Here is a 25,872-nt window from a genome sequence, read left to right on the forward strand (position 1 = left end):
TCCTCTAACTCCTCGGGGCCTCTATTCGTTAGAGAACAAGGCGGTACCATTACTATTAAAGGGATCAGGCAACAAATTTTGTATTTTATTAAACAAGCTAACCCTGACTCTTTTCCTCTTGCACATGATATCAGGGCGGTTGCCACCTCGGTGAACTTCTTTCACCACATGAATTTTACAGACCTTTCCAGGTATACAGGGTGGAAATCACCGTCAGTGTTCAAGAAACACTACCTTAAACATTTGGAAGCCCTAAAATTTTCTACAGTAGCCGCAGGGAGCGTAGTTACTCCCGAGTAACTCACAGGTTAATGCCTTGACTCTTTATCTCTCCCTCTTACCTGCCTCATTTATACCCTATTGTATTCGTTGGTCTCGCACCTGAATACTGTTATTATATTTGTAAATTTTATGCTCCTGAGTATCTGTATATATTATCACTCACGGCATTATTATACCTACCTTATTGGATTTATGTTCATATTTAAGATACCCTTATAATTGTTTTTTGGTACTCATCTCTGATTAAAGCATCCTGTATTTCTCTTACGCTTATGTTTTTTCCTTTATTTTGCAAGTTTGGTGACATTTTTCTCTTGTATAGATTCACTGGGCGGCACAGGTTCGAGCCCAGAAAAGGGATTTTGACGTAGGAAAAATCTATTTCTGGGCGAGGGACCTGTGCCGCCCAGTGAACCCTCCCAGCTCCTCTCCCTTGGAGTCCCCAAACTTTGGGTGCTAAGGAGTTGGGTTCTGAGCGGATGCATTGTAGTAGTACCGAGTGAGGTTGAACGGCTCTCCTCTATTGGGGTTCTCTGTCGTGGATTAATCTAAATAGTGCGGGACCTCTGGAATATACGCCCAATTTTATACCGACACCAATAGGTGAGCGAGCTAGTTAACCTAGCACTCCTTTACATTTTTTCTCTGGTATATTTAGCAGTAAATTACCTAAGAATAAGTGCTAAATGGAGCTTATTCACTGGGCGGCACAGGTCCCTCGCCCAGAAATAGATTTTTCCTACGTCAAAATCCCTTTATAAGTAAAGTGGTATAAAAAATGGATAACAGGAGAGGGAGAGAGGGATTGGAGGAGATAAATGGTACCTCTCTCTTGATCATTAAAGGAAGCACAAAACAACATTTAACCTACCAAATATTTTTGGTACTGAGACCATGTACCCAAACCAATAGTTTATGAAAATAACTTCAAGAATCACTCAAAAGGAGGAATCTCTATAGTTTCTCAAACTATTCAAAAGCAGAATTCCTTTGATATTTCATATCTAGATAAGCTGAACTCTAAAACTTTATTACAGTCAACGACCAAAACGCTTTAAGGCACAATTTACTTAAACACTACAAATTTTAAAATAATTGTATTTTCCTAGCTTTGCAAACCTAAGCCGCTTTATTACGACCACATTGAAGATTTATCGAATGTCTGGCAACATCATGGGCCCACCATGCGCTTTGGTGTGCTGATGTTAGCCGTGTGGGCTCATTCTGTCTCTGTTGGGACTTGTGGGGTGGCTGAGGCAGGTTTATATAGCTAAGGAAAAAAAAAATATTCTAAAATTTGTAGTTTGTTCCTGTGCAGAAACTAACCTTTGTCATTTATTGAGGGTATTGGGGAAATCTTTTTTTTAAGAGAGAGAAAGTCTCCAATGACAAACAAGGCGTCTGTCTGACCCTTCGCCCAGAATGATCATGACTGGGTCTGACAAGAGGCGAGGGGCATGACATTTAAGCCTTATGTAACTTAAATATAAGCAACAGTCACGGCCCGACAAGAGGGTAATACTTGGTGTAAGAAAAGCCAAAATATGATTGAAATGATTTGCATAAATTTCATCACTGCTTACTTGCATAAGTGTCCCATCAGCAAAGCTACTCTCAAAGGAGGGAGAACCGGATGAGAGGAAAAAGAGCAGCCATTCAACTCTCATAAAGAGCAGCCATTCAACTCTCATCCCAGTACAAAAATGTAGAAGTAACTAATGTTGTGACACAACACTAGCCATCCTGCAGGAGCATAAGCCTTTACACCAATTGCTAGGTAGCTACAACAGTACCCAAAGAGAAAGTATCTAAGGACCTCTGTGAATAATCCTTCAGTGAGCAATGAAGGTAGTCAGTTTCTTCCAGAAAACCGCTCTAAGTACCTGTGCTACTAAGTGGTTCTTTTGGAATGCTAGGGTTGCAGCAACTCCACAGATATCATGCGCTTTGGGAAGGATTACAGTAGAAGGTTCTCCTGAAGGTTTATAAGCTTTCATTATTGTCTCACGTAACCAGAATGATATCATGTTCTTGGTTACATTTTTGTTCTTTTGCCCGGTACTCACAAACAGATTGGGAATACCTGGACAGCAGGGCGTAGTCCTCTTTTAGTAAACACAGGACATAGTAGCAATCTGTCCAAGTCATCAGTTACTTCATTGATTGATGAAAGAGAGGAGTCAAACTGATTGACATTAATAGATGGATTTGGGTCTTAGTTATAGATTCAGGTACAAATACAAATGACAGATTTCTTGGAGTGTGATACAAGATACAATAGACCATGAAACTCCCTCATCCATTGTGATAAGGCCAGAGCTAGGAGGAATACTGTCTTTAAAGTTAGATCTCTATATATAGCCTTACAAGGGGATAAGATGCCATCTTTAGGGACCTTAGAACCTTGATCACACTCCAAGTTGGGAGTCTGATTTCCGACGATGGACACGACTGCTCATAACTTCTAATCAAGGCTGAAAGTTCCGAGCAGGAGAGATTGATTCCTTTCAGTCTAAATACCTGGCTCAAAGTTGAGCGATATCCTTTCACCACCATGACTGAGACAAGTTTCTCTTCCCGTAGGAAAAGTAAAAAATCCACAATTAGAAGAATAATGGAATTCGAGTGGAACAATGCCACTTATATAACACCAATCACAGAAGAGGGACTACTTTTCCTGGCACATTGCTGCGGAACACTTGCTGGGGTATCCCGAAAGTTTTTTCGCAGTCAGTTCCGAAAAACCTTTCTTTAGGAGATGCTCGATAACCTCTAGCCGTGAAGAGACAGTCAATGAACCGTTTCGTGGAACTTTCTCACATGAAGTTGTCATAGAAGATTTGGCCAGGCTGGAAGGGCTCTTCAAACTTCTGTGAGCAGGTCTAAAAGATTCGGCTACCTCTTCACAGGAGGCCACTTTGGCGATAGAAACGTTACTCTTAGATCTTGATACAGTTTAATTTAGTTCAAGACCTGGCAAACTAGACAGAACCGGGGAAAAGCGTAGACAGCTATCCTGTCCCAAGGGTGTTAGATTGCATCTTCCATTACTGCTGCTGGATCCAGGACTGGAGAACAATACACTGCTAGCTAGTGGTTTAGGTGTGTGGCAAACATATCGCTTATCGGGGAATCCCACAAAATCAGGAGACCCCTCACCACTAAATATTCAAAGACCTTTCTGAACTAACTATCATCCCTACTTGGCTCAGATTGTCTGCTATCCCATTGCTTTTCAATAGGATGAAATATACTGCAAGTTGGACAGCATTTCCACTGGCACAGTGTTACATCTCCACTGCTAATTGGCAAAGGAGGTGAGCCACAGAGCCTCCTTGCTTATTGACATGTCACTACAATCGAGTTGGCGCTCGTCAACACTACTGAGTAACCTTTGATGGTTTCTGTGAAGTAGAGCAACGCTAGTTAGCTTTCTTCAATTCCAGGTAGTTTATATGGAATGACTTTTCTTCCTCCATCCACATCCTTGGCACTTGTTCCTTTCAGAGGTGGGCTCCCCACCCTCGACGAGAAGCATCTGAGAACAGGAGGAAGTCCGGAGGATGACCCTATAGGGGTATTCCGACTAACAGGTTCTCCTCCTTGATCCACCAAGAGAGATTTAGTTTTATATCTTGAGGAACTCTAAGAAGAGCAGATGGAAGGCTGGTCGATTGAGACCAATGGGACTTTAGTGACCACTGAACGGAGCAGAGATGATCCTCCAAAAGGTCACTAGTTTCTCAAGTGAGGCAAGATGTCCATGAAGCTTCTGCCAAAGGTGAGCTTGTATGAAGTCTTTCTCAAGGAAAGGTGCTATAATTTGCTGGAACCACAAAATTTTGTCTCTGGATGAAACACTCTGGCTTGAACCGAGTCTATGTTCATGCAAATGTACCATAGACAACACTGGGGGTCAAGACTCAACTTCTCATAATTTAACTGGATCCTCAGAACGCAGCAAAATTTGAGAAGCTTCCGGTGGCAGAGAAGCTTTGCTCTTGAATCCGCCAGTAATAGCCAATCATCCAGGTAATGCATGAGTCTGATTCCCATGGCGTGTGCCCATGAGGAGACTAAAGTGAAGAGACAAGTAATGACCTGTGGAGCTGTCAACAGGCCGAAGCACAGCACTCGAAACTCAAAAATCTTTCCTCAGAAGGTCAAACGCAGATACTTAATGCATCTCAGATGGACTGGGATCTGGAAGTATGCGTACTGAAGGTCGATGGACAAGGGGAAGTTGTTCAATTGAATGGCCTGGATGACTGTGATGGGGATTTCCAATTTGAACTGGGTCTGGAAAATGAATCGGTTCAAGCGGAAAAAGTTTAAGATAGGTCTCCAACCTCCCATCAGTTTATCCACTAGGAAGAGGTAGCTCAAGAAACCTGTGAACCTGTCACAGACTTCTTTAAAAGTATTCTTCTCAAGCATCTTTATTACTTCTTTCTGTAAAAGGTCTTTCTGGGATCCCCATGAATAGAAAGATGAGATCATCAGAGTCTGAGTTAGAGGAGGGTGACAGTCCATGAACGGGATATACCCTGAACAGAGTACTTCTACCGCTGAGGGCTATGCCCTGTAAAACTGCCACTTTGCCCAGTGACTTTGTAGGTGGTAGGTCAGGGTACAACCCGTCCTAACAGGCACCCCGATGTCCTATACTCTTTTGAGAGGAAGGATAGCCTCTGCAACAAAAGGAGGACAAGGATTTTCCTTTTGCTTAAAGAAAGGGAGCTTGTTTAAGTGAAGAACGTTGAGGCATAGCTGGGGAAGAAGCAGAGAAGAGGGTTGCAGCTGTTCTCCAGAAAAAGGAAGCCTGACTAGACTTCTCCCACTTTTCTACTGCTGTGGCCACTTATGCAGGAGGGAATAAGGTCGGGTGATCGATAACGTTGGTATCCCTAGGGGCCAACGTATCCCTGGAAGCCATATGTCGGGCAAACTTGGAAGTGACAGTATCCACTTCTTTGGGGGTGGAATTTCGTCAGATGAATGGGCACTGGTGAAAAATGTATTCAAGAGCTTTCGCTCCAGAGCAAGCAAGTTCCTCATACTGTTTTCGAACATCAGCTTCCAACATGTTCTCAGAAATAGCGTAGAGGAACACTACCCTTGACCAGTGGTCGAGCTAATAGCAGACCTGAAAAGCTGATATAGCTGCAGACTGCAAATTCTGCAACTCAGTAAGAAAAGGTAGCTGTTTGTTGATTAAGGCAATCACTAGAAGTCCTGCATCAGGACAGCTACATCCAGGTCAATAGGCAGCAGATTTGGATGTGCTCTTGTGGGAGCCTGAAACTTCCTTTGATGAGAAAGCAACCTTGACAACCTGTCTGATTTGAGGAAATTTTCCACATCTGAAATTTGTTTATTGATTTGAGCCAAAGTACTTCCAACTTGATCTGAAAGACAAATGTCAAACTTGTGCTGGGCACTCATGGGTGTCTGGAAAGAAGCCAATGATGAAACAGCATCTCCCAACAACTGGAGCACGGTTTGCTTTGACAAGTCTATTGCTACGGTGAATAAGACTCATTATTTTCATAATGGAGGATGTTTCCCCTGGTCCAAAAGCTGGGACTTCCAGGGGAGCAACACCTTACCTCTAAAGAATCTGCTTCAGAGGCTGGTCTGGAGAATCGTCTATACAGTAGCAATAAGGGAGGAAGGGACTGGAGACATGATTCTAGGCCTAGACACTGAAGGAGTTGATTCCTGCTTAGGAAATGTCCTGGGATTTTACACATCTTGAGGACATCTTTACCCTCTTAGTGAACCTCACACGTATAAGCTGAGGAGAGTGATGGAGAGTGAAAAGACTGGTAATTAGATGCATCACATTCAGGTGAAATAGGTTCATAAGATGGTGGAAGAAAAGGACTGTTTACCTCTTTCTTAACTGAGGAATGAGACAAACTAGATTTGTGTAATCTGTAATCTCTTCTAGAATAATCAGAATCTCTTCTAGAAAAATCAGTCTTTTCCGAGCCTTCGACTTAGGGATTGAGTCTATGTTTATGAAAAGCAACCTCTGAAGAAGAGCTAGATCTCTGACACGTATGTGCTAGTGAAGCACAACGCTGAGAAGCAGGATGAATAACTTTCGGAAATGGAGGATACCGCTCTGCACTCCATTTCTTATTTCTATGGTCTGAAGACTGTGCCGGGTAAGTCACTGATGAATGCTTGCCATCCTCCAAAGTGGCTACTGGAGAAGAGGGCAAAGTCCTGAAAGCCGGAGGGTTCCCAGAACAATAAGCAGCTGTGAAAAAAGGTAAAACATGAGAAATAACAACGGCGTGCTCAGCAGAAGGATGTGTAGCAGTGGTGGCCCATTCAGGAGGCGTGCCAACAGGAGGACACCTAATGGCGGCAGCATGTTCATGTGGTGTGCGAGCAGTAAGGCGCATGGCACATTCTTCATTCTTTTGGATACACTGCGAGATCAGACAGTGCACATATCACATATTCACGTTGTGGATATACTGGCGGATGCGTTTCAGAGGCTTTGTAGAAAAGAAAAGAGGGCAGGGAGGATTGTTTGTAGGAGTGCGGATGCACTGCTGAACAGAAGCCCCACAATGACAAAATTTTCTAGGAGAATAAAACACTATTTCCCTCTGCGGGGGAGCTGGACCTGTAGGATCCCATGGGGTATCAGGAGGGACTGACAAAAAACCATACCTTGATGGAGAGCAATAGGCTCCCTCCAAGGATAAAGGCAGTGTATGAGGAGACACATGGCGTACAGCCGTAGACTGACAGGGAGTACACTAAAGAGTATGTTGAGAGGATACATGCAGGACACGCACAGGGGACACTTCTGGAAAAGTGGAAGAGAAATCCCCATGGTTGCCCGCATCAGCAATTAAAAGTTTGCTTGCATGAGCTCAGCACAATGGTTATCCAGCAATCAAAAATTCCCCACTTTACTATACAGTAGATACTCCTTTATCAAATACTGCAACTTAACTGCAGTCAACAAGCAGAATCTTAATTTACAATATACAGTTGTGCCAATTCAAACATGTTTTACTACAATTCTATATGAAACTGATTAAGGGTGCAAATGTCAAGGATTACCAAAGCTGTTTGAAAAACAGGACACTAATCTGTACACGGATAACAGTAACATAGTTTGAAAGTTGTCTCTTCAGATTACAAGGCACCAGTGAGTAGCCATGTGAACTCACAAATGAAAAATGATGAGGCATCAAGAATGAGAACATTTTAAAATTAATTACATTTCAAAACAGATAACATGTCAAACTATAGACAATTATTATCTCTCTGATGACCAGCAGAGTTAATAGCTAACATCACTATCTAATGATCCCAAATAGATACATACCTGTCAATTATGTAATTAACATCTGTTAACTAAATGTCGTCTGTAACACGTTTTTAATTACCTTGGAGTGCAGTTGAAAGTTTAAGATGAAAAAAATAATTTAAAAAAAGATATTTCCTTACCTTTTCAGACAGAGGGACTCGATCTCTTACGGACGATCTTGAATGAGGTACTCTTACTACTCGGCGTGGAGTTCCTCCGTCTCCATCCATAATGAGGTATTTCCAGTAAAAGTTTCGCCAGCATTAATTATTGTTCAATCACTGCTCAGAAAAAAAGCTATAAAAATATATATCAAATATGGAGCCCTGATGGAGTTTTTACCGTAAAAGGGTTTGAGCAAATTACACTTTTCTATGTAGCTACTGTGATAAACAGCAAAATTACTTGTAGTAAATGATTCTTGGATAATGCGCGGTAATAGAAAATGCTGATATCAAAAGTTTTCTTCCAATTTTGTTAAGTGCTATACCACAACCAGAACCGTACCTGTAATAAAAAAACAACTGTGAGTGACTGTTTTATGTTTATTAAACATATTTTTGAAAAAAAAAAAAACTAAAATGATAAATTTGGAATAATTCACATTTTTCCTAATGATACAAACCTGAAGCTCTTTACATGGGAGTATTATTTTGGTGATAGCTGAAACCAGCTGTTAAAGATTTTGCGAGGAGTAACTACCTTCTGCTAGTTAGCAAGGGGAGGGGGGGGGGGGGGTTAGACTAGACATCCCGCTCACACAAGCACTAGTAAACATTCGTCACTTTGCAGCTGCAGCACGAATTCTGGGGGAAGGTGATGGAGGGACCAGTATGTGCAAATAGTTTCAGGTTTGCATAGTTTGGAAGAATGACAAACTTATAACAGTTTGTATTTTTCCTAACATACAAACCCGAACTCTTTGCTATAATAGATATTCTAGCGCAAGCTGGAAAATACATCAGAAAAACCTTAACAAGGTCTTTAACGACCGGGCAGGTAGTTATCCACCTGTTAGCGGTGGGGGACCGCCAGTCGGTAGCTACTGTTTACCTTCAATATTCCAGCTAGGAATATTTTAGTGGGTGATGATGGAGGGAAGATTTGTGTAAAGAATTCAGGTTTGTATGTTAGGAAAAATACAAACTCTGTTATAAGTTTGTCATTTGTTCCTACATTGATACAAACCCTCATTCTTTACTAAAGGAGACAGTCCTGAGGCTAGGGTGGCCAAGGAGTTCCCTATTCATAGGGAAGATAGTCCTCAGACTAGACTCTGAGGAAAAAATCTCCTGTAAATCTTCTTTCTTTGTAGATCCACATAATCTTGGCATAACTGAAAGTTTGTAGCTTCGTGGAAACAAATGTTTCAGGATGAAGTGGTTCAGGAACATTTGACTCGGACCCCTTCATACTTAGGATTCCCCTGACCTTGAAAAGGGGAAACCTCATGACCACGAGTATAGCTTAAACCCTGTAAGAGGAATCAGATGAGTTTCATACCTTATTTCCATTGGCGAGCCAAGCTGAAACTGGCTACAGTCTAGGATCCCCAGATAGGAGGGAGAAGGAAACGAAGAAGATAGATGGATGTGCTACTTAAAACCTAGTGTAACTCAGGATCCTCAACCAATGGCTACTGTCCCCTGAAAGGGCGCAAGGTAGTTAAAGCACCTGTTGACCTGCCACAATAGGCCCTACAGAAAAGGTGTCTAGAGACCTATGTGTCACGTCGCTCAAATAGTGAGCGGTGAATATAGATTGGCGTTTCCAGACCCCACCTCTTAAGACTTGGGAGACTGAGAAATTTCACTTTAACGCCAGTGAGGCAGCCACTCCCCTAACTTGATGGGCTTTGGGTTGTGCTGCCTCTGGGTCTCTGTGAATAGCTCTCACAATAACTTTCTTGAGCCAGAAAGACATGGTGTTGCGAGAGATTCTCTCCTTTACCTTGTTGGTACTAAGGAAGAGATGACGGAGATGTGGTCTGAAAGGTCTGGTGCGCTTCAGGTATTTCCTTAGCGCCCTGACTGGGCACAGTTCCAACTGATCTGTATCCTGTGTTACCTTATTGAGGCTGGAAAATTGAAGGATGATTGGTCAATCCTGGGACTGCCTGGACAAAGTCCAGGAACCAGGGGTGTCTCTTGAGAATAAGATTGTTCCCAATTGAACACCATGAGCCTGTTTCCTTGGCTTAAGTGAGGTACCATGGAATGGGAGGGCACGACAGGATGTGTCCTCGTGCCCTACCTTGTGCTCAACTTCTCTAAGAAAGAGGGGACCGTCCACATGTCTGACCCAGTGATCGGCCTGTGAAGGAAAAGCTAACTTCCTTTGCAAAGGCGCCTGTAGTTCCTCTCGCAAAAGTAGACCGACTGCGAGGAAAGCGTTGGTGAGGCGAGGGCTGATAAGGTGCATTTGAACGTACACCCTTCTCAGCTAACACAGGCAATATGTAGTCCACCTGTGTGCTGTTCTACCTGCACGCCGAGCGCACCAGCAAGGCAGAACTCACCTTTCCTCTGGACAAAATCTCTACTCTAAACGATGCTTCCTGTATGCGCGTAGCAAAGGTGGAGTGCACACCTAAGTTAGGCAGACGAGCTCATCCACTCACCTCACTAGGAAATAGGGTGCGCCATGCTGTACAAGACTCGTCGACTATACTGTATTCCGGTTAGCCCACTCCCTCGCGGAGCCTTCGCATAGGAGTCTGACATCATTGGGTATAGAGTGTTAACAGAACGATGTACTGTATCCCTCTTTGAGTGCCGAGCAAGGTTCAGCCCTGTGAATTATCCACCTTTACCATTAAGATAGCAGGCAACCTAAGTTGCATGCATACCTCCGTCAGGTAGAGGAGTTCCCCCACCCACCTAGCTAGAGCTCGGTGAATGAGTGCGCAAGACTCCCTCACTAGACTTGGGTATATGCTCACGCCCAAGTGGAATGGATCAGAGTACAGTACTGTACTCCCGTACGACCTGCCTCCCACAGCAGCCTGGTGGGTAGTGTTATGCGCTCCTACAGAGGGAAGTATGCACTTGTAAAAGGCTATTAAGGCTGCGGGATACATGATGTTCCAACAACTCACCCGTGACGAAAAACTTTCCCCTCCAGCTTATTGGAAAATGGGATGGGCTCTGGGTATCTGGTCAGCCAACTAACCAGAAGGGTAGCGAACACTTCCCGCGGATTGTGACTGCTGCTAACCCCCCAAAGGGTTGGCAAGTTCCACAGAGAGGAACAAATAACCTTAACTCTCAAGGGAAAGGTCAATTCTTACAGGTTACTCGAAAGGGGACGAAATATTGCCTAGCAAGTAAACCTCTCAAGATGATGGATGTCGAGACAATTAGTTGCAGCAACTGATCTGTAAGAGGGGGGGGGGGGGTGGAAGTCCTGTCCCCAAACTGCCTTCAATAAAATGGGAGTTGGGCATGTAAGTAGGCTTACAGATCGGTAATACCACAGTAGCCAGTACTACCTAGAGGAAGATGAGATTACAAAGAATCTCTTAAGAGATCACTGTCGGGCAAGAGACCGGTTGCTAATAACTGATCGCCAGCAATTACTTCCAAAAGGCAAGCTTAAGAGGTATCTTCAATCCATTATTGAACATGTAATCTACAACCAATAACACAGACCAGCGAGGCAGGAACGAAAATACGGGTGCAGTGCAAATGATTTGTTTCATACGGAACTCAATTTGAGAACAGTGAACAACGTTCGCAATCAAGACATCCTTCTCCCTATCATCTAGACCCCTAAGAAACGACGGAAACACTCATATTTCTTTGCTTTCGGCTGGCAAAACTGGCATAAGTTTGGAATGTTCCTTCTCAGGGAACAGATTCGCTTATGCGAAGTTTCGGACTCTCGTTAATTAAGAAGTGGTTGGAATAAAGGGTGAGCCTACTTGAGGGTAAACTACTTATGTCTGGTTACAGGAAGTTAGGGGGTAAAGCACAACATAACTTCCCATAATGAATATAACCATTGAAGCTAATGATTTATTAGAATGAAGTTCTAATTGTATGATGGTACCTATTCCTTGTCGGCGAAAAGATCGTTTGGCCGCATGCGGTTACTCAAGCGCAACTTCTTTGCCTCTGGGTAAGATTTTGAAAACAAGGCTAAGCCTACTTGTGGGAATAATGTATGTTCAATGAATCGCAATATTATTGCCCAAAAGAAATTGGTCATCGACGAGCTGTAGCATGAACATGTGAGCGTCCACAAAAAGTACATGCAGCCAGCGCAGCGTTCAAACCTACGTCAGTATTAAATCTCTGGCTGTTCCCCTTGTGACTAGGACAAGCATCCTTGTAAGTGAACACTTACTTGCCATTGTCCATAAACGTAAACAGAAGTCAACTCTATTTCCTTGGGACCAGATGCTTGCAAAAAATAACCTTGTAAGGGTATGTCTAACAAGCCTGCTGTGCGAATGCTCTGAAGAGCTCTCCAGTCCAAACCGAAGAAAGTAACCCTGAAGGTTTACGTTTCACAAAACTCGGCGAGTAACAGGACATGTTACAAAGATGGCATGCAATGGTCACAAGCAATTGGCAGTAAACTGTATTTGCACCAATAACCCTAGGGTTTTGTCTTGGCGAGCGCACAACTGAAGGAGTTTGTTCCAGCCTTTACGGAGTGTTAGCGAATGCCTGTAGTTGTGTAAACTGCCTCAAGGATAGGAAATTCCCATGAAGAAACGAAGTCTCGCATGTAAGAGTTTGTTGGCCCAGAAAGGAAATTCCCATGAAGAAACGTAGTCTCACATGTAAGAGTTTGTTGGCCCAGAAAGGATATTCCCATGAAGAAACGTAGTCTCGCATGTAAGAGTTTGTTGGCCCAGAAAGGAAATTCCCATGAAGAAACGTAGTCTCGCATGTAAGAGTTTGTTGGCCCAGAAAGGAAATTTCCATGAAGAAACGTAGTCTCGCATGTAAGAGTTTGTTGGCCCAGAAAGGAAATTCCCATGAAGAAACGTAGTCTCGCATGTAAGAGTTTGTTGGCCCAGAAAGGAAATTCCCATGAAGAAACGTAGTCTCGCATGTAAGAGTTTGTTGGCCCAGAATGCCAGGAACACTAACACTAGGAAGGTTTGTCCAGGCTTGCCAGCAAACACCAGCAAGCACTGGTGAGCATTAGCAAATTCTGTCGAGCGTCAACGAACGCTGGAGAGCGTAAGCAAACACTGGCGAGGAGATAGTGGACTCTTACCTGTAAGGATGGATACAGGTAAAGTAAGTGTGCGCTATCAAAGTAGCACACACTTGAGGCAACAGTAAGCTGAAGCTCTGCATGCTACCAAAGTAGGGTCTCGCAAACTCTCAATGGGTACTAAGGTGAGTAACCTGAGTTGCTGGCAGACCTTCATCAGGCAGTAGAGCTCGCACATCTACCTCACTAGAGCTCGGTGGGTAGGTGAGCAACACTGGGCATAATTTCTTTGCGAAACTAAGGTCTTTGTGAAGTACTCATGCTCATCCTAGCCCCCACAAGGGGTTGGAAAGTAGCCTTATATTGTGCCCTCGGAGGGGAAGGAAATAGGGTATGCTGGACTTCAAAAACAGCCATTTCTCCCTCATAAGGGATTAAAACCATAAAGCACAGGTCCCAAAGGGCTTGGCCTCACAAACCTCCATAATCTTTGTTGTGCCCCAAGAGGCACGATGTAAGAAATAACCCCTAAGTGTTATACCCTACAAGTGTTTCTCCCTCATAAGAGGTGGAAAACATGAGACGCAGGTCCCGAAGAACCTAGCCCAAAGGTACGATGTCGCAATAACCTCAAAGAGTTAAAGCCTACGAGACTCATAGATGGGAGAGGCGGTGGCAAGCGGTCAGCAGTCATCACCACCTGCGGCAAAGACCCCATAGGGAAGTTGCAAACGATACTCATTTTGTACTCTTGAGGCTACAGGCGGCGATGAGCAGGAACTGAAAGCAATCAACCGACCCCTTCATCACCAAGCTCTGAAGGGCTTTGCTCCAAATAGCAAAAGCGGGGCATGGACGAAGCCAATTCCCACCAGAGGAATCCCCCCCGAGGGGAAAATCACCCACGCAAAGGCAATCTCTCCGCGCACAGGAAAGGCGACCAACCCCTGTTGCCACTGTCGGCAATTCTCCCCGCAAGTGGGAAGATTACTGGACAGTGGCTAGGGGAGGATAACTCTCCCTCAGAAAGGAAAGTTGTCCAACACCTGGAGGCGGACTAGCCGAGCTTGTTTCTGGGTTCATCCCAAAGGGAACCAGTCTGCCCTGTTCTCGTTCCTATGCCGAAGCTGCAGGAACAAGTTGAGCAGAAGCAGAGATTGCTACAGTAAACTGTTACACTCTTGGAACCTTAACGGAGAGACCCGAAAGCCTCAAAGGAAAGTAGGCGTTGTACGGAAGACTTCCCTCGGAGGTGGGCGCTATTGCTTCGCTAAGGGAAGCAACAGAGTTCACAGAAAAGGGAAGTCTGGGGTCACCATCTGAAAGAGCAAAGGAATTTTTAAACTTTTAGGCCAGTTGCTTTTCATTGTAAAACGGTTACCAAGCTGAAATAAAAAGATACAATTATTTACTACTGCTTGTGTGAGCGGAGTATTTAGTCTACCACCCGCTAACTAGCGGAGGGTAGTTACACATTGCAAAACCTTTAACAGCTGGTTTCCGCCCTCACCGAAATAATACTATGTAAAGAGCGTAAGGTTTGTATATAGTACAGTAGTGCCAGAACAAAAATAACTTAAATACTATACCAGTTATTTAAGAATAGAAAAATAGTTAATGACCATGTTCATAAAGCAATTTCCATTAATTGACAGCTATAAAAAAGATGAAACCAACCTATAACAAAAATTTCTGAGCATTTCAATATCTAAAGCAAAATATTACAGTACAGCATATTAGACCTTTTACAGAAAATTCATACAGATCTTTTGATGTTAACCATCCAGATCTCAAACTCCAAAATACAAATATTGTATATCCAAGAATAAGAAAAGACTAGTAAAACTATTACGTTAGTAATTTTCAGTGTCAGATTTTTATTAAATAGAATTCATACTGTATATAAAGCACAAAAAAAGTTCCTGACACACGATTTGTAATCACAATACTTCAAATCTAAAATAATATTCAGATTGAATTAGATTTATGAATTTAATCCAAAATTCCTAGCACTGGGTCCTGAAAGATCATTCAGAACCCATGTGCTAAAGGTGGAAAATCACCTCTGTTGCACTAATAAGGAAAAAACCAAGAGGTTGGGGGAAAAACCCTGCTGTTATCATCATCATCTCCTCCTACGCCTATTGACCCAAAGGGCCTCGGTTAGATTTCGCCAGTCGTCTCTGCCTTGAGCTTTCAATTCAATACTTCTCCATTCATCATCATCCACTTCGTGCTTTATTGCTTTATAGTCCTCAGTCATGTAGGCCTGGGTCTTCCAACTCTTCTAGTGCTGTTATATATACTAGGAAAAAATTAAGAAGTTATGATAAAACACCATCTAATAAGCTGAAAAGAAAAAAATTAAGAGGTTGCCAGGAAACCCCACTGTTGCACTAAAAAGGGAAAATTAAGAAGTTAGGAAAAATCCCCTCTGTTAGCTATGAAGGAAAAATTAAGAGGTTGCTGGGAAACCCCTCTGTTGCACTAAGAATGGAAAATTAAGAAGTTGGGGAAAAATGATATTTTAATTATAAAATAAATTTTTGAATATACTTACCCGGTGAATATATAATAGCTGCAACTCTGCGGCTCAACAGAAAACACACTCAAAAAACTCGCGAGCGATCGCTATGAAGGTTGCGGGTGTGCCCACCAGCGCCAACTGTCGGCCAGATACCACTCTTGTATGTAAACAAAACCTTCAATTCTTCTCGTCCCGCTGCGTCTCTATTGGGGAGGAAGGGAGGGTCATTTAATTTATATATTCACCGGGTAAGTATATTCAAAAATTTATTTTATAATTAAAATATCATTTTTAAATATTTAACTTAGCCGGTGAATATATAATAGCTGATTCACACCCAAGGAGGTGGGTAGAGACCAGAGTTAATTATGTTTACAGCGTATAAGCTAAGAGTTTTTTCATTTTGACAGTTATCAATATAACAAAACCAAAATATATAGGTACCTGGTAAGGAAGTTGACTTAGACGATTTCTCTGCCTTGTAAGTCTGTCTTCCTCACGGAGCCCAGCGATCCTCTTAGGATGCTGAAAGACTCCCAGGAGCTGAAGTATCAAGGGTTGCAACCCATACAACAGGACCTCATCAAACCCCTAATCTGGGCACTCTCAAGAAATGACTTTGACCACCCGCCAAATCAACCAGGATGCGAAAGGCTTCTTAGCCTTCCGAACAACCCATAAAACAATATTAAAAACATTTCAAGAGACAGATTAAAAGGATATTGGAATTAGGGAAGTGTAGTGGTAGAACCCTCACCCACTACTGCACTCGCTGCAACGAATAGACCCAGTGTGTAGCAGTCCTCGTAAAGAGTCTGGACATCTTTTAAGTAAAATGACGCGAACACTGACTTGCTTCTCCAAAAAGTCGCGTCCATAATACTTTGCAGAGATTTATTTTGCTTGAAGGCCACGGAGGTTGCTATATCTCTAACTTCGTGCGTCTTAACCTTAAGCAAACATCGGTCTTTCTCATTCAAGTGAGAATGAGCTTCTCGTATTAAAAAAAAATCTGATAAAATATGACAAAGCATTCTTTGACATAGGCAATGAAGGTTTCTTAACTGAGCACCATAAGGCCTCAGATTTCCCTCGTAATGACTTAGTACGAGCTAAATCGAACTTAAGAGCTCTAACAGGACATAATACTCTTTCCAGTTCGTTGCCTACGATCTCTGATAAGCAAGGAATATCAAAAGATTTAGGCCAAGGACGAGAAGGCAGTTCATTTTTGGCCAGGAAACCAAGTTGAAGTGAACAAGTGGCTTTTTTTCTGTAGAAAAGCCGATGTTCTTACTGAAGGCATGAAGTTCATTGACCCTTTTAGCCGAAGCCAAGCACACTAGGAAAAGTGTCTTGAGGGTGAGATCCTTCAGGGAGGCTGAATGTAATGGCTCAAACCTGTCTGACATGAGGAACCTTAGGACCACGTCTAAGTTCCATCCAGGAGTTGCCAAACGACGTTCCTTAGAGGTCTCGAAAGACTTAAGGAGATCTTGGAGATCTTTATTGTTGGAAAGATCTAAGCCTCTATGTCGAAAGACCGAAGCCAACATGCTCCTGTAGCCCTTAATCGTGGGAGCTGAAAGGGAGTGAACCTTTCTCAGATGTAAAAGAAAATCTGCGATTTGGGCTACAGAGGTACTGGACGAGGACACAGATGCTGACTTGCACCAGTCTCGAAAGACTTCCCACTTCGACTGGTATACTCTAATGGTAGAAGCTCTCCTAGCTCTTGCAATCGCACTGGGTGCCCCCTTCGAAAAGCCTCTAGCTCTTGAGAGTCTTTCGATAGTCTGAAGGAAGTCAGACGAAGAGCGGGGAGGCTTTGATGGACATTCTTTACGTGAGGCTGACGTAACAGATCTACCGTTAGAGGAAGACTTCTTGGAAAGTCTACCAGCCATTGAAGTACCTCGGTGCATCACTCTCTCGCGGGCCAGAGGGTAGCAACCAACGTCAACCTTGTCCCTTCGTGAGAGGCGAACTTCTGCAGTACCTTGTTGACTATCTTGAATGGTGGGAATGCATATAAGTCCAGAAAAGACCAATCCAGTAGAAACGCGTCTATGTAGATTGCTTCTGTATCTAGGACTGGAGAGCAATAGATTGGTAACCTTTTGGTCAACGAGGAGGCAAAGAGGTCTATGGTGGGTTGACCCCAAGTAGCCCAAAGACTCTTGCCCACGTCATTGTGGAGGGTCCATTCCGTGGGTATCACCTGACCCCTCCGACTGAGACAGTCTGCCAAGACGTTCAAGTCCCCCTGGATGAATCTCGTCAACAGGGAGATGCCTCGAATTCTTGACCATAAGAGAAGGTCCCTTGCGATCTCGAGCAGCGTGAAGGAGTGTGTGCCTCCTTGCTTGGAGATGTACGCTAAAGTTGTGGTGTTGTCTGAGTTGCCTCTACCACTAAGTTTTGAAGAAGCCTTCTAATATCATCAAGGCCAAGTGGACTGCTAATAGCTCCTTGCCGTTGATGTGCATGCTCTTCTGACTTGAGGTCCACAGACCCGAGCATTCCCGACCGTCCAGGGTCGCACCCCAACCCAAATCCGACGCGTCTGAGGACAACACGTGGTTTGGGTTCTTGACTGCTAGGGATAGTCCCTCTCTCAGACTGATATTGCTGTCCCACCATTTCAGGCATGCCTTTACTGGTTCGGAGACTGGGAATGATACCGTCTCTAATGTCTTGTCCTAGTTCCAGTGAAAGGCTAGATGGAACCGGAGAGGCAGAAGGTGTAGTCTCCCTAGTGAGACAAACTGCTCCAGGGATGAGAGAGTCCCTACGAGACTGTTCCAACTCCTGACTGAATAAAAGTTTCGTTTCAGCATTAGTTGGACTTCGAGCAGGGCTTGACTGCGAATCTCCATCCCCAAATATAGAATAATCTGGGATGGGATCAGTTGGGACTTTTAGGTTGACCAAAAGTCCCAACTCCCTGGCCAGACTCAACGTCCAATGTAGATCCTGCAGACAGTGAAGACTGGACGATGCTCTGAGAAGCCAGTCGTCCAAGTACAGGGAGGCTCGGATCCCCGATAGATGGAGGGATTTTGCCACATTTCTCATGAGCCTCGTAAACACGAGAGGCGCAGGACTGAGGCCAAAGCACAGGGCTCGAAACTGGTACCCCACATTCCTGTAAACAAACCTCAGAAACGGTTGGGAATCCGGGTGTATAGGAATGTGGAAGTATGCCTCCTGAAGGTCGAGAGAGACCATCCAGTCGCCTTCCATAAATGCTGTCAAGACAGCCTGGTAGACTTCATCGTGAAGTTTGTCTTGACAATGAACACATTGAGCGCACTTGCCTCTTACGTACTCCTGCAGTGAACATGGCTGCCAAATCATGGAGCCATCCCTGAGGGACTTGTTCCTGCAGAGAACGTGGCTGTCAGATCATTGGAGCCATCCCTGAAAGCCTTGATCATGCATGACATAATTGTACAGCAAAACTTCAAAGGCTCGAAAATAGCTGTGAAGTCGACCTGTAAAATCTTGGAGCGTCTCATGGCCAGGCGCCAGGGAGAGTCTATGAGGTTTGAGAAGTCTATCTGGGCAGAGGCAGGAACTCCCAAGCCGAGAACTTCTCTCGTGGCATATCAGACTCTCGCTCTATAAGCCAGTTTAAAAGAAGGGAAAGCAAAGGCTGTCTCCCCCAAACTCCTCCTGGTGATAAACCAGTCGCCTAGCAAACGTAAAGCTCTCTTAGAAGAGCGAGAGAGCACTAGCTTATAAAACAACGGCTTCGAAGTAGCTAGGCCTAGTGTAAGCTCTGACGTTTAGGCGAACGAGGAGCAGCAGTTACAAAAAGATCCGGACAAAGATCCTTAAAAATCAGCATGATTTACTTAAAGTCCATAGAGGGCTAAGCAGCTTTAGGCTCCTCTCCGTCTGACAGAGTCCTCAAGGGAATATCAGTAGGAGGGGAAACAGCAACTTCCTCATCTGAAGGAACCTTGTCCGATAATAGCCGAGTCTCAAGCAAGGGAGAGACCTACCGTAGTGGCAATGCTTTACAAGCAGAGTCCACACGCACTGGTGCATTAGTAGCGGACCAGGACGCAACGTCATGTAACTGCTTGACAGTCTGTGAACTGTCAACAACAACAGGTGCGTGAGACCAGGACGCAACGTCATGTAACTGCTCGACAGTCTGTGAACTGTCAACAACAACAGGTGCGTGAGGACGCACAGCGTCCACTCGAGACTGCTTTGACCGCCTAGACTGAGCAGTCAAAACAACTCTAGAATGCGGAGGTTGACGCTCAGCGTCAAAACAAGTCAACTCCGATTGTTAGCGAACGTCCTGAACGTCAACAGGAGCATCAGCAAGTGGCCTAACGTCCAAATGTGGCTGAAAATCCACACGAGACCGCATCGAGTGTGGTTCTAAACAACCTGACTGACGTGACTTGGCTACGCCAACGTCAACAGGACGCACAAAGGAACGTTAGGGTGGCTGAAGGCCAGGATCTCGATGAGATAAACGGCTAGGCTCAACGGACTTATCGGCAGAATAGTCTTCCATAAGGGAGGCAAGCTTATTCTGCATGTCTTGCCGTACAACCCATTTAGGATCGACGGGAATGGTTGCGGTAAGAGACGAGGGTAACGTCTGTGACCGCAAAACCTTGCCTACAAAAAGACTCTCGGAGTCTGTAATACGCTTTTGTTAGGCGGCGAGCAGTCTTCCGATGACTGCATAGGGTCAGAGCTGTCCTAATGGTTAAAACCAGGACGCTGGACCTGTCCTGAAAGGACTGACTTTCGCTTAAAGGGCCTCGAAACCTTGTTCCACGGTTTCTTATGCGAAAAGCCTTCGGATGACGAGGAGAAAATCGTCTCTCTCGCCTTATGGTAGGGGTGATCTTGGTAAGATACACCCGATACCATAGAGGGAACGTCTGTTCGCTGATCAAGGCCTCTCGAACCCATAAGTCGTACGACATTACTTCTCCCCTGGGCTTGGGAGCTTGCAAGAGGTCCCGGACTAGGCGAACGACAGGCACGAACAGACGAACCCCCGGTCGCAACACTGATAACACTTTGCGCAATATCACTTTATCACTACGATTTTCTGTTTTGCACTTATTTCACTGAATTCGAATTTTTTAACAATTCACATTAGGTATGAATAAAACTGATTTCTACCTGAAGCACGCAATTCTACCCTCATCAAAAGGTTGTAATTGCGAAATCAGTCGTATAATGTAAGCACATTAATACCAGCAAAAAACAGTAAACATATTTTAAGATAAAAAAATCAGTGGCTGGGGAAGAGACTAAACACTAGTTCATTCAAAACTACGTTTTCAATCTCTCACCGTACATTGCCTTGGGACGAGAATAAAAAAACTAAAAACGTTTTATCCTTTCCCCCCGTACAGAGACTAGGGACGAGAGTAACTCGAGAACAACGTTACCCGCTTTGGACGAGATAAAGATCGGAATGTTTTCTCTCCTCTCTCTCCCTCCTTCTCTATCTCTCTCTCTCTCTTGATTTCGCACCTAAGAGAAGAGCTCACTTACGTTTCGTCAAAAAAACAGGTTATTTGACCAAAGGAAAAAACTGAAAGGTTTTTCAATTAAAAAGTTCCTTTAAAATAGAATTTAAAACATTTAAGCTTTGAAAGAAGAATGAACAAAACGTCAGAATCGATTTACTCTTTCTGCAAAGTGAAACCGTGATACTCTCTCTCTCTATCGTAACGATAGAGCGCAAACTGCGTAGCATAAATAAACTAAACGTTAGTTCATCTTTGAAACAGTACAAGACTATTCAAAGAAAATCTTTCATAAAATATCTATTAAAAAATATTCATTTAATAAGTTTTAAATCATTAGCTCTTTAAAAGCTTTTTACGATTGAAAGGGCTCAACGTTGTTTAACTTCGGTTTCCAAGTTAGGACCGCCTACTCTCAGGAAAGGTCGCATATAAACAAATCATTAAAATTTATTTTGATGTTTATTATAAATGGAAAGCTAATCGAAGAGGCCTAATAAAGGCGGTTGAGATATAAAATATATAGAGGAAAATCTATAATTAATTTATAACGTGATAAGATAATTCCTAAAAGCCTAAACACACTTCCGTACTGAGGGAAGGGTCGGCCATTTAAAAGTCAAGGAAAGTCCAAAAAACAATCCAAAGTCATCAAAAATTAAATCTATCCAAAAACGAGTTCAAGATTTAAGTTGAAGATAAAACACCTGTACTGCGAAAGCTCAAACCAAAATGAAGTACTTCACCAAATATGTTAAGAAAACTCCAGGTTCTACAGCGAGTATGAATACGTCTTGTCGTCAACGTCGACAGAGAAGAATTGAAGGTTTTGTTTACATACAAGAGTGGTATCTGGCCGACAGTTGGCGCTGGTGGGCACACCCGCAACCTTCATAGCGATCGCTCGCGAGTTTTTTTAGTGTGTTTTCCGTCGAGCCGCAGAGTTGCAGCTATTATATATTCACCGGCTAAGTTAAATATTTAAAACTACTGTTACACTAAAATGGAAAAATCAAGAGGTTGGGGGGAAAATCCCTGATGTTGCACTAAAAAGGAAAAATTAAGAGGAAAGAAAGCAAGCAGGACGAGAGTTATAGTAGGCTATAAAGTTAGTGCGGCTAGGATCCGAAAGGAGACATCGAAGACCTGCTTTATGTACACTGATATCACTACTCCTCTATGGGGAATCAATTATTCAGGCCACAAGAAAAGGAAATTCTAAATGACAATTTTACTCAAGAACTTTTGAAAACAAGAAACTTTCATAAGAGAATTTTGCTTCATGACTTGTGATCTTTATTATAAGGTGAGGAAAGTCAATATTTCATTCTGAACTTTATTTGAATTTACATGATCTATTCAACTACCAGTACAACAATGGTCAACTCTACTGATAGTGATGAATTCAAAATTAAAAGGGACTTCAGGGGAACATTCCAATCATTCTTGCTCCCTGCAAATTAGTGTCCACGAACGGCCTCCATTTCTTTTTTTGCAAATATATTAGTCTGAATCAAAGTCTGAAAGTGTCTTTGGATTTCCTTAATAATTATTATCTTTTTATTAATAATCATTAGGATGAGGGGTAGATGGAGATGGTTTGGGCATGCTCTTCACACTCCCCAAGAGAGATTAGTTCACCAAACGTTTAACTGGGCTCCACAAGGCACTAGAAGAATTGTAAGACCCAGGCCTATACGGCTTAGGACTATAAAGCGCGAAGTAGGTGATGATAAATGGAGAAGTATTGAATTAAAAGCTCAAGACAGAGACAACTGGCGAAATCTAACTGAGGCCCTTTGCGTCAACAGGCGTAGGAGGAGATGATGATGATGATGATGATGAATTATTATTATGTATCCTTTAAACATGTCTGCTTAATAAGCTTACTGTACATAAAAAGCAAAGCATTTCAGCACAGTGGCACCACATGTAGGCCTATAGTAAGTACCGGGTAAATTATACAAAACATGACAAATTCGGAGATAATTTGTATTTTTCCTAACCATACAAACCTTAGCTATTTACATTGGGTTTACCTTTCGGCGTAGCTGAAATGCGAGCCAATAGTTTTTAACGAGGGTTAACTACCCCCGCACTAGTTAACGGGGGTAGGGGAAGGGATAGCTTGCTACCCCTTCCCCCCCACACACCAGTGATTTGCTTCACTTCACTTAGAGGTAGGACTTGACTTGGGGGACAGGGCTGGCGGGCACATATGTGTAAATAGCTAAGGTTTGTATGGTTAGGAAAAATACAAATTACAGTATCTCCGAATTTGTCATTTGTTCCGTAACCGAAATACAAACCACGCTATTTACATTGGGTGACTTACCCTTTAGGAAGGGTGGAAAGTCCCCAGCCTTACTGACTTTGGCTTTGCCCGGAGACTCTGCCTCCCAGTGAGTAGCACTTGAGAGAAGGAGCCCCTGCACATCACAAGTTCCTTGCTTCGCTAGGAACGAGTGGCCTACTAAGTTGTGTGCGGAAGAAAGTGTGACTTGTCCTATGAAGTTGACCTTGAGACCTTTGAATAGGAATCTAGGATAGGACGTTCCCAATACCACCTCGTCAGGGTATGGGGGACGCGACAGTATTAAGCTTAATACTAGGAGCACAAGGAAGCATGGGTTACCTGCAGAGATTGAGGTCAGCTATGCGAAGACCAGGATGCTGCTTCCCCAAGAGAGGGGAGGATGAAGAAAGAAGTAAGGGTCAGACATACTCTTTCATTCACGCAGACTAAAACCGGGTAACAACGTCCTCAACCTACTGCTACTTGTCCATAAAGGAGCCTGAGGTTAGACCAGCTGTTGTGCAGCTACCACAGGGCCGATAGAAAACGTATCGAGGCTCCTGTGGGTCACGTCCTGCAGGTAGTGGGCTGTGAAGGTCGTCTGATGCTTCCAGACCCCAGCTTGAAGCACCTGCGTCACAGAGAAGTTTCTCTTGAAGGCCAGGGACGTAGCAACGCCCCCGACGTCGTGTGCCCTCGGGCGACGTGACGGAGGAGGGTCTGGATTCAAGGCGTGGTGGATAACCCTTCGAATCCAAGGAGATGGTGTTCCTGGTGACCCTCCTCTTCGTCCTGCCTGTGCTTACAAATAATGCTCGCACTTGAGGACGGACTGCAGCTGTTCTCTTCAAGTAGTACCTCAGACACCTCACTGGACATAGTAGCAGCTGGTCTGGGTCGCTTGTTACAGAACGGAAACTCGCGATCCTGAAAGAGTCGAATAGTGGATCCGGCACCCCAGGATTCTGAGTCTTGGCAACAAACTCAGGGACAAACCTGAATGTTACCTCCCCCCATCCCCTTGAATGGGCGACGTCGTACGAGAGACCATGAAGTTCACTAACTCGCTTGGCCGAAGCCAAAGCGAACCACGTTCCAAGGAGGAGGTCTCACTTCCGACTGGGGGCAGGTAAGCTCATAGCTACGTATGAGTAGAGAGAGTTCTAGCGAGGAAGAAATGTCCACGCCTTTCAGCCTGAAAGCCAAGCTTAAGGCTGAGCGATAGCCTTTCACTGCTGAGACAGAAAGGCGCATTTCTTCCCGCAGATATACGAGGAACTCCGCTATTGCTGGAATAGTGGCATCGAGTGGAGAGATACCCCTCCCACGACACCAACCACAAAAGACTCTCCACTTCGCCAGGTAGACTCCCTCAGAGGACTTTCGCAGGTGCCGAGACATTCTCTCCGCAACCTGTTGCGAAAAGCCTCTCTCCATGAGGAGACGCTGGACAGTCTCCAGGCGTGAAGCCGAAGCGAGGCCACGGCCTTGTGAGGGATGTTGGAATGGGGTTGTCTGAGAAGCTCGTGTCGTGGAGGAAGTTCTCTCGGGACCTCCGTCAGGAGCTGCAGAAGGTCCGGGAACCACTCTGCATGATGCCATAGCGGAGCTACCAGAGTCATCGAACAGTTGACCGATAGTCTGGTCCTGTTGAGCACCCTTCTCATCAGACAGAACGGTGGGAAGGCGTACACGTCGATGTTGTCCCACCGTTGCTGGAAAGCATCTTGCCAGAGAGCCTTGGGGTCCGGGACTGGGGAGCAGTACAGAGACAGCTTGAAATTCAACGCTGTCGCGAACAGGACCACAGTCGGGGAACCCCACACAGTCAAGACTTTGTTGGCTATCTGAGGATCCAAAGACCACTCGGTACTCACTATCTGCGAAGCCCTGCTCAGACTGTCGGCGAGCACATTCCTCTTGCCAGGAATGAAGCGAGCTGATAGTGTTATCGAGTGGACTTCGGTCCACCTCAGAATCTCTGCTGCAAGATGGGATAGCTGCTGCGAAAAAGTGCCTCCCTGCTTGTTGATATAAGCCACTACCGTGGTGTTGTCGCTCATCACCACCACGGAGTGACCCGCCAGGGTCCGTAGGAACTGTTGAAGAGCCAGAAAGACGGCCTTCAACTCTAGCAGGTTGATGTGCAGGCACTTTTCTGATTCTGACCAAAGGCCTGAGGTCCTCTGGTTCAGAACGTGCACCCCCCACCCTTCTTTTGACGCGTCCGAAAACAGTGTCAATTCCGGGGGGAGGACAAGAAGACTCACTCCCTTTCGCAGGTTCTCGTCGACCAGCCACCACCGCAGGTCCGTCCGTTCCAAAGATCCTATCGGGACCTGTACGTCCGGGGAATCGGATCCTTGATTCCACCGGGACTTGAGCCGCCACTGCAGGGATCTCATCCTGAGGCGGCCGTTTGGAACCAGACGAGCCAGGGAGGACAGGTGACCTAAGAGACGCAACCATGATTGGGCGGGAAGCTCTTCTCGCCTGAGGAAGGGTTCCGCCACCCTCCTCAGCCTTGCTATCCTGTCGTCTGATGGAAAGGCTTTGTGGAGATTGGTGTCTATCAACATACCTAGATAAACCAGTCGTTGGGACGGCTGCAGAGAGGACTTCTCGAGGTTCACCACGATCCCCAGATCCTGGCAAAGACCCAGAAGCCTGTCTCGGTGCCGAAGAAGGGTCGACTCCGAGTCTGCTAGGATCAGCCAGTCGTCCAGATAACGAAGGAGAC

General features: G+C 44.5%; 2 long non-coding RNA genes across 2 annotated transcripts in view; one reads left to right on the forward strand and one right to left on the reverse strand.

Moving 5' to 3' along the window:
• The window catches only part of LOC137651916 (uncharacterized), a 68,192-nt gene that overhangs the window by 35,551 nt on the left and 6,769 nt on the right, over positions 1–25,872 (reverse strand). The window contains exon 2 of the long non-coding RNA XR_011046130.1: positions 7,762–8,128. This is a non-coding gene — a long non-coding RNA (uncharacterized lncRNA). The remainder of the gene's footprint in view (positions 1–7,761; positions 8,129–25,872) is intronic.
• The window catches only part of LOC137651917 (uncharacterized), a 91,643-nt gene that overhangs the window by 22,042 nt on the left and 43,729 nt on the right, over positions 1–25,872 (forward strand). Inside the window, exon 2 of the long non-coding RNA XR_011046131.1 lies at positions 7,770–7,857. This is a non-coding gene — a long non-coding RNA (uncharacterized lncRNA). The remainder of the gene's footprint in view (positions 1–7,769; positions 7,858–25,872) is intronic.

Source organism: Palaemon carinicauda, chromosome 13 (assembly GCF_036898095.1).
Source record: "Palaemon carinicauda isolate YSFRI2023 chromosome 13, ASM3689809v2, whole genome shotgun sequence".
Taxonomy (NCBI): domain Eukaryota; kingdom Metazoa; phylum Arthropoda; class Malacostraca; order Decapoda; family Palaemonidae; genus Palaemon; species Palaemon carinicauda.